This window comes from Aulonocara sp. 'chitande type north' Nkhata Bay, linkage group LG9 (assembly GCF_057382095.1).
Source record: "Aulonocara sp. 'chitande type north' Nkhata Bay isolate Kocher_YH1m ecotype deep benthic linkage group LG9, A_spYH_male_GT1.1, whole genome shotgun sequence".
Taxonomy (NCBI): Eukaryota; Metazoa; Chordata; class Actinopteri; order Cichliformes; family Cichlidae; genus Aulonocara; species Aulonocara sp. 'chitande type north' Nkhata Bay.
In genome coordinates, this window is record NC_141352.1 from 6,443,500 (window position 1) to 6,455,705 (window position 12,206).

Genomic DNA, 12,206 nt, shown 5'->3' on the forward strand with positions numbered 1-12,206 from the left:
TCATGAAGTTGTAAACGCTTTATTTCGCCAAGACAGTGCGTTTCTGACTATTACATGCATTTGAATGGAGTTGTCGCACGAAACAAAGTATAGGTATTCATTTTGTGAATAACTTGAAAATCTTAGATCAAACAGCTGCAAAACCTGTTTGCTCAACACGGGGATATCGAACTTTATAAGATAAAGCCATAAATATGTTTATATGCGTCTTCTATCAAAAGTTACAGCTGTCTTGAATGAAAGCATTATAGCAGCTCACCTCGATCATGTGGTAGAACAGACACATGGGCCACCTACGTGTCCTTCTACGGCAGGAGTAGTTGCCACAAACCTGCAAAACAAAAAGAAATGATCAGGTGACATGAACAGATTTATACAGCCATAAGCAAGAGATTCTTCCTGCCTGTGGGCGTCAAACTGGACCCCCCCCCCCCCCCCCCCCTCCTTACTGTAACTATCAAAACTATCATAGTCTAAAACTATCATCTCATATCAAAACTATTATAATCACATTATATGACTTTATCAGTTATAACAATGAGAAACGGTGAACAATTTGGCAAATAAATTACTTATAATTGTGCTTACCTGGTCCAAATGATCCACAGTCCCTTTGCATTTGTTATAATCCAGGATGATGTGGGGCTTTCTCTTCCCAGAGTCCTGGACTTGTAGCTCACGGTGCCCGGTGCTCAATAAGACAACCTTTTTTCTTTGCTTGGGGATGTAGGAAACCACAGCCTTGCCCCCCCTGTAGCGACCTGGACGGGAGAGACGATCATCGAATCTTACTGCCCGATTAATTTGCTCAAATCTTTTTTTTTTTTTTTTTGACATGGTAGCATGAAACAGAAGAGCCCTGTCTCCCCATTTCACAGGCTTGTTGTCGTTTCATGTTGAGACCTGTACAGGCCAGCCAGCATCAAAAGCCCCATGTAAGCCTCATCTATGTCCTTCCAGTCTTTTACTGACCTGTTGCCCCTGCAGGTTGGTGAAATGCAGGATTAGCTGCATAATGTCCTCTGCAAAAAAAAGATGGAAAGTGCTCACAGGGCTGCTGATCCTATACGAATTGCATAATGGGTTGGTCCTGGGGTTAAAATGGGGGGAGGAAAAAATGGCAGGACCTCTTCGCGTGTGGGTTGCCACATGATTTCTCCATTTTTAGATCTCCACTGGCCATCCTCCAGTCTTGTCTCTTCCTCCTGCTCTTCTTCCTCCTTCTCCTTCTCCTCCTCCTCACATGAGCTGCAAAGCTCCTCAGTGCCTGGCAAAAATTCTTCTTCGCTGTCAGAAGTATCTCCACTGCTTGTGGAGAGTGCAAAACTGCAGCAACAGCCTCCTCTAAACTGAGTGCACGCTTCATTGTGTCTGTGCAGAAATGACCACTCAGACCAGGCTGCAAAGTATTCTCATAGACTTCAAAGGTGCACCTGAATAAACATGCTATACCATACATCCAATAAGAGAGAGGAGGCACACTCTTGATCAAGAAAAAACATAAGCGCACGCCTTTGATCTCTCTCCCCCCCCCCCCCCCCCCCCCTCTCTCTCTCTCTCTCTCTCTCACACACACACACACACATGCACATACATACATACACAATACCATTTTATGGTGGTTAGCTGTTTTATTGTCATGCATTTTACAAGGTAAGATAACCATGTCCTGCATTCAAAACCACTGAAAATGTCTATGGTGGTGCTGTGCCTAATATTGTGCTGGTGTATGCTGGGTCGCTATTGCACAGCTAGCGACTGGGTGACTTTATTCACCCGCTTCGGCTGTTATCAGTCCATATCCCCTAGATATGGACCATCTCCTGCTAGATTGTTCAGAAGGTTGTTATCATCCATCCAGATGGAGGATCACTAACAGGAGCGTGGGAAGACTCCAGAATCCACTCTGGCTGCAATCCGGTGGATACAGCAGTGTTTACAGGTAATACCGTTTGAACGGACAGCATTTATAGAATGACTATTAAAAGTCAGACCAGCGAGTGTCAATAATGTTAATGTGGTTATGTTAGTAATACACCGAGTGCTAATATAACAGCTTTAAGATGCATTTGTAGATGTTATTACGTGTTTTATCGTCTTTATGGTGCTAGCTTAAAGTTACGGTGTAAACGTTAGCTTATATTGGAGTAAAGCTGTTACTGTTTAAACGATGTTAGCACAGAAATATTAGCTTCTGTCATGACTGACGAAGTTACTAGTTAATAAAGTTTCCAGTAAAGTGTTTAATCGCAGCCACAGACTGACAGCAAATATCTCGATTAGCTTCAGTGCATCTGTAATAAATATGTGCAAGTTTCAGTGCTTCGTTTAAACTGTATGATACTTATACTGACCCAGGGTCAGTGTAAAATACAATCCTAGCTGTGTGAACAAAGCCTGGCTCCTTTAATCCTGCATGAAAAACCTCAGGATGCAGGCTATTATTACTCTTTCCTGCTGGCACACCTGTCACACCTGAGAGTCAGCTAGAAACTTACAGTGACGTGGACATCATGCAAAGACTGCCAGACTCTGTAATACTGCAAATGATCAGTGACTCAAGTTAACTACTAACTAAACTTTAAACGGTACCTCTGTGTCTCTGTGTGCTGAACATTTAGGATTGAGTCAGGCTGCATCTGTGTTAGTCCTCTGACAGACTGGTGACCTGTCCAGGTGTGCTCTACCTATGACTACTGGGACAGGCTCTAGCTCCTGTAATAGAAATTTTATGTTATTCTCATTTAAAGCATTTAAGTGCTTATGCATATGCTTAGTTGTGACACTGTTATAGACTGTTCAATGAAAGTTTCTAAAACTAGATGAACTTACTTCAGCAGTTTGAGAAAACAACTCCCTTTACAGGTGCTGATAACGTCAAGGGCACAAAACAGCATAACCATTGATCCGTTAGGTTTCATAGCGAGACACGTGAAGTGGCAGAGCTGACATGACTGAACTGTGATGTTTGATGTGTGTTTGCTCTCCTGTGCACAGTAATAAATAGCATGATCACAGCTCTTTCTGTGTTGCAGACTTTATTTAAAAAATTCCATGACATCTACTATAACTGAACCAACCTGGTGCTCTTCATTTATGGAGGCTGTTGAGTCTGAATGTTGGATGTTGTGTATCTCGTGTTCTCTGGGCTTGGTTGTCCTCAAGTCTTTTTGCAGGATCAGAAAACAAAACCGGGAGGCGCGTAAATGTTTCTTCTCCATGATGTTTCTTCAAATGTTTCTTCTGGATGATGATATGACCGTGACACGGGATGCCACCTTTGGTCTTGTGATGAAGCAAAGCTCAGGAAGAAGTGTGATTAAATGGTACCCACATGTTGAGAAGGATGTACAGGGCACCTGCAGCCAAATCCAAGCTTCAGCTTAGTTGTAGTTGCAGAATGCTATAGGACTGAGACATCTAAGGCATCAAATGTTTGATTAAACGGATGAAAAAGAGAAGTTTTTTCCCTATAATTATCACTTCTTAAAATCTGTAGCAACTTCAAGTCTGTCAGCATGCTGAGCATGCTCAGAATGTGACAATATATTTTTGTTCAATATTTAATTTCTTTCAGTTGCAATTGTTAAATGAAAAAATATATATTCTTATAATTTAGCAAACGAATTTATCAAAAAAAAACAACAACATATATCTGTATTAGTTTTAGTAAATTAATTTGACACCTGTATTGAAAATACCATATTGTATTCATACAGAATCAGTATGGTATCATTGTTTGTCTGTTCACTGATTGTTGAAGCTAAGAGCTACTTTGATCTGTTTAGATCTAAAGTATCCAAAGTTGAGTTCTAATGTTTCTTCACCCCTGTGTGTGTGATATGTGATTTCCTACATGCTGGCAGAGCAGAGCAGCAGTTTGTGCTCACAGATGGTGACGGTGTGGAGAGACGGTGGTATTTCCTCAGAAGAACCAGCAGAGTCACAAAGGACACCAGTCCATCTCACCACCTTGACTTGCTGACTGATGTTCGTCTGCACTGCACAGAGGAAATCAACTGACCGAGGTTTGTCCAGTGACGTGTTATGAAATGTATATTTGTTTTATGCTTACAGATATGTTTTTCTTGACAGAGGCTCTGCAGAGGTTAGACAAAGCAGAGAAAACATGTGCTTTACATTTTACTGTGATTTATTGAGATATTTGTTGCCCGATGTTCAGCAGGAATGGAGAAATAGAATCAAAGGGAGATGTTTTTCCTGTTTTTGTAATGATGTAAGTAAATCTTCAATATTATTTATTTGCTTGGTTATATTAGGAGCGATTCTGAGTGAGGGGGAGAGGAGTCATCATCCAGGTAAAGTGACGTGGATCAGTGGATACACTTGTCTCCCCTTTAAAGGAGACGATCCAAGTCATCCTTAAATGTTAGCGCTTTCAAATACACAAACATTTTTAAAGGACAAAAATGAACATCCAACTTTGACTGTAATACAAAATAAATCTTTGCATGTGTGTTTTCAAACTCTCAGATGGGCAGTATATCAGTCTTGGACTGTCTAACCTGCCGGAGCAGCACTGAATGACCACCGCACGAGCATGTTCCTGCAACATTCAGCATCTGATCCTTCATCTGTGTGCTTCTGCTTTTGGTAAGTAGAGTTACCCAACTCCAGTAACTCTAAACACATGCCATCCATTTCTAACGGCCTGGTTACTTCCTGTCAGTTACTTTAGAAACCATGTGGTCACCTGACCTAACACTGTTTCTTCTTCTTCCCCTTAATGTTGAAGTGTCAAATGTCAAACAGCTGGAGAGGAAACTACACCAGTGTACTGGGATGTTTCAGCAACACGTGCCAGATGCTGTTCCTTCATGGTGACATCACCAGAGACAGTCCCGCCCACCTCAGGACCCATTGATTATGATGATCTGATCCATCAAACCCCCAGCAGGTGAACTTTATTCATGACATAACACCGCAACAATGTAAAAAATTAAACAGCAACAGTCTAAATGTAAAGTGCATTCTAAAGTCCTCTTCAATAAATTGTATGCAAAGAGTCATTCAGGTCACTACAGAACCCAGAGTCTTCATCATTAAATCTCTGGTTGCTTCATTTTTTCTATCCTATATCAGATATTTTAAAGGTTAGCTTAGGTAAAGTTCCATTCTCATGGTGAGGCAAAGTGCTTTATGTGTGTGTGTGCGTGTCATGAACGGCTATAAAAGGCCTATAATTAAAGAACAAAGCGGGGTTTGAGTTCGAGTTGCGGCAGACTGTCACTACTTGTAAATGGAACGCAGCCTTCCTACGGCGGACAGCTAATAACAGGAATCGGACGCGGTCCAGCCAAGTCCACAGCAACCACCATAGCAACCGCCTAGCATGACCTTAAAAACATATTCTGTCTTCATAACTATCAAAATCGTGAAATGATTTGCAAAGTGTGAAAGTGTTACAGCTGCAGAGAGCTATGGCGGTATCTATGGAAGCTGTTTACATAGCTAATAATATACGATGTAACCATGGAGACAGTCAGTCACTTGAGCTAGCGGTGCATGTTTACTATAGTGAATAAGGTGATTGAGTGCACAGCGTCCACACTCTGCAGGGGGTAAAGACATTACTTCAATATTGTTTTATATTGATATATATTAGCCTTCTGTTGACCATCACCTCAGGTTCACCATTACAGTTTCAGATTACAGATGCACACTGTCTAAACACATTCAAAAACTCATGTCTCAGAAATAAGCACAGCTGTTCATGTTTGTCATTAGAGTTTTATTTGTAAGAAAATTATGAACTTCATATTGTGCATTAAATAAAAGAACATTTCACAACTCTGAGTCAACAGAAACAGGTAACAGAAATGTCTCTAATGTGTACAGTGTAGTGAAGCATTAAAAGATCATAAAGGAAAAACTAACATTTATGTGAAACTAATTGTAATAAAAAATGAGCAGGTGCTTTATAGATTTAAAAGAAAGAATCTGAAAACAACACTTTTTTGGTCTAAGTGATCAAAGTAGAAAACAGAACTGATGTTCAAGAACAAACCGTAGCTGCACTAATATTACACATCTCGATCGTTGTACTGAACAGACATGTTGCTTTTAAAACCACATGCAGTGTGTGACCATGACTGTTCACTGAGACCATGAACGCCACTTCGCTGAGGCATTCTTCTTCTTCTTCTTGCCATTAAATTGGAAGCAGAAGCAGCACGAGCTGATTTGATCTACTGAAAGGAAAAAGCAGAACATCTGAGTTGAAACCAGTCAGCTGAAATCATTAAGACAGGAACAAATTCAATGCAGTGTCTCAAGTGGCTTAGCCTGTTACAACTGTTGATACAAGTTAAATACGGTTAACACACAGTGTCAGGGAGCTCCAGTGTGGGAACTAGTGGCTTTAGGTTTGTAGTCATTTAACTTTCATCCATTCATTCATTTAATTCAGGAGGAAGAAATGCCAGGTTGGTGCAGGCTGGTTACATGCATTTGGTCCCATGCTGTCTTTAATTAAATGACTTGGTTCATTTTATGGCTGGGCTGTATGTGGGGTTATATCATGTTATTTGGGCAGGAGTACCTGTCCCCTGTTAGACTTAGAAAGTTTCTCCATAAGTAGAGTTTCTAACTCTTCTAGCACATCTGTGGCTGACAGCTTTTTGGTGGCTCTTTTTACCCCACACTGGTTGTGAGTGTGTAAATAGCCCCACTAGTTATTTTGGGTTGCAGTTAACTAGGGAGGAAGGGGTGGGTATGCCATGATTAGGTGAATAACAATTATATGTGATACATAAATTTCACAATGCATGCATATATCTCTATCAATTAAACCTGGCCTGAGGGCTGCCATTTTTTACATTCAGTTATTTCTCTTAGAAATGTTGGAACTAAATAATGAATGTGTTACAGTTAAAGTGAAACACTGGTCAGTGTAAATGGCTCATTGGGACACAGAAACCTTTAAATTAAACCTGATATCTAGTGTCAAACAATATCAAAGCTGTAAAAGATGTTTACATTCAGAATTTATAAAACTATGATTGTAAATAAATTCAAACAAGTGAGCTTTTCTCTTTGTGCTGAATATCAACACTGTGGTTTCTTAGACTGTAAGCTTTACTTTAGTGCAACCAGTTGCAGAAGCTGCCACTCCAAATGTCTTTTGATAACAAGAAAAAAATACCTTTTCAGTACACGGCCTGAAGTTCTTCTCCGACATCTTCTGCAATCGGCTTTGTCTGCTGGTTTGAAGACAATAAACCACAAAAAAGATGATTTAGTCACTTTGTCTGCGTCATGCAGCTCGAATGTGTCGTGTAACGATGTTGAATAGCCGTCGTTATCCCTCTGCTTTGAGCCTTTTATCAAAAGTTACAGCTAACTTCATGAAGTTGTACAAAAAGGCTTCATTTCGCCGAGACAGTGCGTTTCTGACTATTACATGCATTTGAATGGAGTTCTTGCACGAAACAAAGTATAAGTTTTCATTATGTGAATAACTTGTATTTTACACTGACCCTGGGTCAGTATCAACTTCATGAAGACAGCTGTAACTTTTGATAGAGGACTCACACACACACACATATTTATGGCTTTGCCTTATAGAATTCAGCATCTCCGTGCTGAGGAAATAGGTTTTGCAGCTGTTTGAGCTAAGATTTTCAAGTTATTCACAAATTGAAAACCTATACTTTGTGTCGGGCGAGAACTCCATTCAAATGCATGTAATAGTGAGAAACGCACTAACGTGGTGAAATAAAGCGTTTTTCCATAAACTTCATAAAGACAGCTGTAAATTTTGAGAGAAGACTCACACACACATTGGGGGGATATTGAAGTCTATAAGATAAAGCCATGAATATGTTTGTCTGAGTCTTCTATCAAAAGTTACAGCAAGCTCTATGAAGTTGATGAGAAACGCTTTACTTCGCCAAGACAGTGCGTTTCTCACTGTTACATGCATTTGAATTTAGTTCTTGCCCGACACAAAGTATAGGTTTTAATTTGTGAATAACTTGAAAATCTTAGCTCAAACAGCTGCAAAACCTATTTCCTGAGCACTGAGATGCTGAATTCTATAAGGCAAAGCCATAAATATGTGTGTGTGATTCTTCTATCAACAGTTACAGCTGTCTTCTTGAAGTTGATACTGACCCAGGGTCAGTGTAAAATACAATCCTAGCTGTGTGAACAAAGCTTGGCTCCTTTAATCCTGCATGACAAACCTCAGGATGCAGGTTATTATTACTCTTTCCTGCTGGCACACCTGAGAGTCAGCTAGAAACTTACAGTGACGTGGACATCATGCAAAGACTGCCAGACTCTGTAATACTGCAAATGATCAGTGACTCAAGTTAACACTAAACTTTAAACAGTACCTCTGTGTCTCTGTGTGCTGAACATTTAGGATTGAGTCTGCATTGACTTTATTTATTGAGACTTTAATGTGCTAAAAGCAGGTTGAAGACAGCTCAGAAACATTTGAAGATTAAAATTTAGCATTATGGCTGCTGGTGGTTTGTAAAGCCTATACTCAGCTGTAGTTTTTGTTACTAATTTATGTTTGTTGTTGTTTAACACAGATTTCAGAAGAGCAAATATGCTTAATAGTTTAACTAGATTTCATTTGTCAGTGTGGGACTGCTGAGTCACCTGAAGAACTCATTTCATTCATTCTCCACATGATGTTCATATACAGAAATGTTTCACAGGAACTGGTTCCTCCCAAACTGTGAACTAGTGTGTTTCCATAGATTATCTCTGTATGAATGTACTTTTAAATGAATGCAAGTGTTTGTCCTTTTTTGTTCCTCAGTTACAGTACGTGATATCTTGATATCAGGCGGTCAACACTGGGGGAAGACAAGAAGCAGACGTACTTCCAAGAGGGAGCTGCAGTGAGGACACAGCCAGGTCACTGAGGTCAGAGGTCAGAATCTGAAACAGCTCAGGTTTATATTTTAGGGGTTATAAAAAATCAAAATGTATTTATGAAGAAACCTTTGAATAATAGTCATAATTATGATTATTATAAGAAATATCAAACATTTAAGTGGATTTTCTGTTACACATATTGTATTAGCCCTGCAATAAACTGGCAGCCTGTCTTTGTCCTGTATCAGCTGGGATAGGCTTCATCCTCCCGCAACCCTGAATTGGATACATTGTATTCCAATTATGTAATCTGATCATTTACAAACTCAAGGTATCTAATCAAAATGTAAGTAATAATTATAAAATGGGAAAGCAGAAATAAGTGTGACATAAATGTAAATGTGTTAGCTGACATAGAGGACAGCTACATGTAGTCTGAAAAACCTTTGTTGTCAAGTATTGCAGGTATATCAGCACGAGACATTCTTACATAGAAGAGTCTGTTAAAGTCTCTAACTCAGCGAAGCATTATTGGTCCCGTCTGTTTGGATAAATATAGTAAGTTGATGTTTGTCCATTTATTGACACATTTTCTTAAGTGCTTATCCAGTTCAGGATCACAGTGGAGCTGCAGCTGGATATGTTCATTAAATAAACCTTACAAAAGTTAACAATAAACCTGCATCCATGTACGTTGTTGTCCACAGGATAAGAAAATCAAACTGGAACACTGTGAAACATGTTAATAAATGTTTGTGTGTTTATGCCTGTGTCTTTCACAGGAGGCGCTGGAAGGTTTCCCTAATAGTTCCTGGTGAATCAAAGCAGAACCATAAAGGTTGCTGGATTGCATGATGGCCTTACCCCTGAGCAGTCATCCTGTTAAAGGAGGAACCAGTTAGAAGCTGTTTTCAAAGTAGCTGAGCAGATTTCATCTCAAGTAAGCGATTAACTGTTTGTTCATCTGTTCTGCCACTTAAAGAGCATTTAAGGACGTCTTTTGAGTGTCCAGCTGAATTAATTCTACTGGCTCTCATGGTCATTTGTTATTATAGACATATTTTTCATGTTCATCCAGCTATTTAGTAAATTCTATCTATTTAGTAATATCCGTCAGCTATAAAATGTAATATAAATATAAAAAATATCTAAATATCTCCTGCACTTTATATTTTAATGATGTAAGTCTGTTATCGTGTTACATTAGCATTCCTCACATATCAATGAGATGCTGTACAGTACAATCCTACTGACGCAGCAGAGGGATAACGACGGCTATTCAACATCGTTACACGACACAGTCGAGCTGCATGACACAGACAAAGTGACTAAATCATCTTTTTTATGGTTTATTGTCTTCAAACCAGCAGACAAAGCCGATTGCAGAAGATGTCGGAGAAGAACTTCAGGCCGTGTACTGAAAAGGTATTTTTTTCTTGTTATCAAAAGACATTTGGAGTGGCAGCTTCTGCAACTGGTTGCACTAAAGTAAAGCTTACAGTCTAAGAAACCACAGTGTTGATATTCAGCACAAAGAGAAAAGCTCACTTGTTTGAATTTATTTACAATCATAGTTTTATAAATTCTGAATGTAAACATCTTTTACAGCTTTGATATTGTTTGACACTAGATATCAGGTTTAATTTAAAGGTTTCTGTGTCCCAATGAGCCATTTACACTGACCAGTGTTTCACTTTAACTGTAACACATTCATTATTTAGTTCCAACATTTCTAAGAGAAATAACTGAATGTAAAAAATGGCAGCCCTCAGGCCAGGTTTAATTGATAGAGATATATGCATGCATTGTGAAATTTATGTATCACATATAATTGTTATTCACCTAATCATGGCATACCCACCCCTTCCTCCCTAGTTAACTGCAACCCAAAATAACTAGTGGGGCTATTTACACACTCACAACCAGTGTGGGGTAAAAAGAGCCACCAAAAAGCTGTCAGCCACAGATGTGCTAGAAGAGTTAGAAACTCTACTTATGGAGAAACTTTCTAAGTCTAACAGGGGACAGGTACTCCTGCCCAAATAACATGATATAACCCCACATACAGCCCAGCCATAAAATGAACCAAGTCATTTAATTAAAGACAGCATGGGACCAAATGCATGTAACCAGCCTGCACCAACCTGGCATTTCTTCCTCCTGAATTAAATGAATGAATGGATGAAAGTTAAATGACTACAAACCTAAAGCCACTAGTTCCCACACTGGAGCTCCCTGACACTGTGTGTTAACCGTATTTAGCTTGTATCAACAGTTGTAACAGGCTAAGCCACTTGAGACACTGCATTGAATTTGTTCCTGTCTTAATGATTTCAGCTGACTGGTTTCAACTCAGATGTTCTGCTTTTTCCTTTCAGTAGATCAAATCAGCTCGTGCTGCTTCTGCTTCCAATTTAATGGCAAGAAGAAGAAGAAGAATGCTTCAGCGAAGTGGCGTTCATGGTCTCAGTGAACAGTCATGGTCACACACTGCATGTGGTTTTAAAAGCAACATGTCTGTTCAGTACAACGATCGAGATGTGTAATATTAGTGCAGCTACGGTTTGTTCTTGAACATCAGTTCTGTTTTCTACTTTGATCACTTAGACCAAAAAAGTGTTGTTTTCAGATTCTTTCTTTTAAATCTATAAAGCACCTGCTCATTTTTTATTACAATTAGTTTCACATAAATGTTAGTTTTTCCTTTATGATCTTTTAATGCTTACACTACACTGTACACATTAGAGACATTTCTGTTACCTGTTTCTGTTGACTCAGAGTTGTGAAATGTTCTTTTATTTAATGCACAATATGAAGTTCATAATTTTCTTACAAATAAAACTCTAATGACAAACATGAACAGCTGTGCTTATTTCTGAGACATGAGTTTTTGAATGTGTTTAGACAGTGTGCATTTGTATGCTGAAACTATAATGGTGAACCTGAGGTGATGGTCAACAGAAGGCAAATATATATCAATATAAAACAATATTGAAGTAATGTCTTTACCCCCTGCAGAGTGTGGACGCTGTGCACTCAATCACCTTATTCACTGTAGAAAACGTGACTGACTGTCTCCATGGTTACATCGTATATTATTAGCTATGTAAACAGCTTCCATAGCTCTCTGCAGCTGTAACACTTTCACACTTTGCAAATCATTTCATGATTTTGATAGTTATGAAGACAGAATATGTTTTTAAGGTCATGCTAGGCGGTTGCTATGGTGGTTGCTGTGGACTTGGCTGGACCGCGTCCGATTCCTGTTATTAGCTGTCCGCCGTAGGAAGGCTGTGTTCCATTTACAAGTAGTGACAGTCTGCCGCAACTCAAACTCAAACCCCGCTTTG

At 39.3% G+C, this 12,206-nt stretch overlaps 1 long non-coding RNA gene across 9 annotated transcripts; it reads left to right on the forward strand.

Moving 5' to 3' along the window:
* Positions 1-1,569: 1,569 nt before the first annotated feature.
* On the forward strand, positions 1,570-11,623 carry LOC147321496 (uncharacterized). 9 transcript variants are annotated; one of them, XR_015130957.1, is made up of 10 exons: positions 1,570-1,653; positions 1,862-1,942; positions 3,166-4,028; positions 4,281-4,389; positions 4,495-4,614; positions 4,757-4,918; positions 8,798-8,911; positions 9,639-9,796; positions 10,224-10,281; positions 11,235-11,623. It is a non-coding gene; the product is annotated as an uncharacterized LOC147321496 (long non-coding RNA). The 9 variants fall into 9 exon arrangements; XR_015130956.1 differs by having other exon boundaries at positions 1,584-1,942; positions 11,235-11,622; XR_015130958.1 differs by lacking the exons at positions 1,570-1,653; positions 1,862-1,942 and having other exon boundaries at positions 1,953-3,326; positions 3,867-4,028; positions 11,235-11,617.
* Positions 11,624-12,206: the final 583 nt, after the last annotated feature.